General features: G+C 44.4%; 1 pseudogene; it reads left to right on the top strand.

Annotated features, from left to right (window-relative positions):
* The first annotated feature begins 751 nt into the window (after positions 1 to 751).
* Positions 752 to 899, top strand: LOC117021826 (uncharacterized; annotated as a pseudogene).
* Positions 900 to 1,806: the final 907 nt, after the last annotated feature.

Here is a 1,806-nt window from a genome sequence, read left to right as displayed (position 1 = left end):
TGGCTGAGAAGATCACGTTTCCTCTGTTTTTTGTTAGTGTATCCGTATGGATCATACTAGCCTTCTGCAGGTGTTGTCTCTCTCTCTCTCTCTCTCTCTCTCTCTCTCTCTCTCTCTCTCTCTCTCTCTCTCTCTCTCCCCTTATCACCTCTCTCCAGAAAGGACAGAAGGCAAATTTTTGGATGCTTCCCACTGGGGACAGAGGAAACTTGATACGGCTGTCTTAACCTTCCCAGTGTGGCATGGCCAGGCTGTCATGTTTACCTTATCACTGCTCTATCCCACCAGCATGAGAAAGCCTTGCCACCAAACCAGGCTCCCCTGAGGTGGAAACCTCTACAGTCCCCTGACTTACCTACGAGTTCTTTCATTCTCTGCCTCCCCTGCCATCTCCTCCCTGCCCAGCTCATTTGTTCTGGATGATTCCTTTGAAGTGCAAAACCCCATCCTCATCTGATCAGTCATTCTCATAACTATGTCATTTATGGCACAAACTCTATGCCCTAAGTCCTTCAAGACTTTGTTTTTTGAGACTCAAATGCTTTTTCTTTTATCTTATCTCTGTTATGAGACTCAAGGTCTATTTTGAAATCCAAAAGCTGCGTATGCCTTTGTTTTCTCTACATTTCTGCTCTAACCTCTTGACCCTGAAAGCAGTGAAAAGAGAGCCTCTTACAGTTGAATGATTGGATTGGAGGCCACAGAAAATACCAGCGAGACAAACATAAAGCCATTTGAGAAGTTGATACCAATACTTACCTGGCAGGGGAGATACCATGATCACGAAGGTGGTTTTCCCAGGGCGAGGCTTATCCATTGCACTCCGGATGTGCTGACCCCTGCGATTTCCCCAAATGTGGGAAACTCGGCTGCATAATTTGTGGTAGTCTCCCCTCAGAAAAAAAAAGAAAAAAGAAAAAAAAAAGATGATACCTCCACACTATGATGATGGTGATAATTGCTTGCTGAATGAATATATAGTGAATAGAACTGAAAACAAAAGAAACAACAACAAACACTGAAATTAGCATATGAAATGTCAGCAGTGCTTTGAAGCAACTTTTACAGAAAATTTTAATTTTACTGCTTTGCATCAAATGGAAGAATTTCCACATATTTTCTCATTTAATCCTCTTTAATCTCTTTTTCAATCTGATCCGTTTTAGAAGAGAAAGCCGAAGCCCAAGACTGGTCCTGTTAAAGGGGCAGAATAACAAGACCCCAGATTTGCTGGCTCCCAGCCCACAACTCTTCTTGTGACATCGCAAAACTGGAAAGGGGCAGAAACAAAGATGGGTTGGAGTTCAAAGTTATTACACTGGGGCTATTCACTTGGCTGGGCTGCCTGCCTCATCAGAGGGGCAGTGTTGATAGAGTGATATTTTTGTATTTTGGCAGTAGGGCCACTTGCAGTTTTCTGAGTTCTTTGTGACAGACTTCGTGTCACAAGGCCATTTCATGAGTAGAGCTCCATCTATAACTGAGCCAATCTTGAACTCCAATTCACATCAAAATGAGGCCTCCTGGGTGGGGAAGTATGAAGTTATAGCTGAAGGACCTAGGCGGCCAGACTCCCAGGAGACAGTCCTTCATTGCCGGCCCCTACCAACAGCAATCAGCCTTGTTTGGGAGGCAAGTCCTCTGAGCTGCAGGGGCCAGAAGAAAATTTGAGATCTGATTCAGTCCTAAACTTAGATTGCTGATCATCTACTAAAATTAGCTACTTTTGTGATCTTCAAATTGGCCCAGACTCCAACCATCTTCTCACAAGCCCGGCCCAGTCTTGGAGGATAGCGAGGGGAGATG

This window comes from Rhinolophus ferrumequinum, chromosome 4, assembly GCF_004115265.2.
Source record: "Rhinolophus ferrumequinum isolate MPI-CBG mRhiFer1 chromosome 4, mRhiFer1_v1.p, whole genome shotgun sequence".
Classification (NCBI taxonomy): Eukaryota; Metazoa; Chordata; class Mammalia; order Chiroptera; family Rhinolophidae; genus Rhinolophus; species Rhinolophus ferrumequinum.
This window is presented reverse-complemented; position numbering and strand designations above follow the sequence as displayed.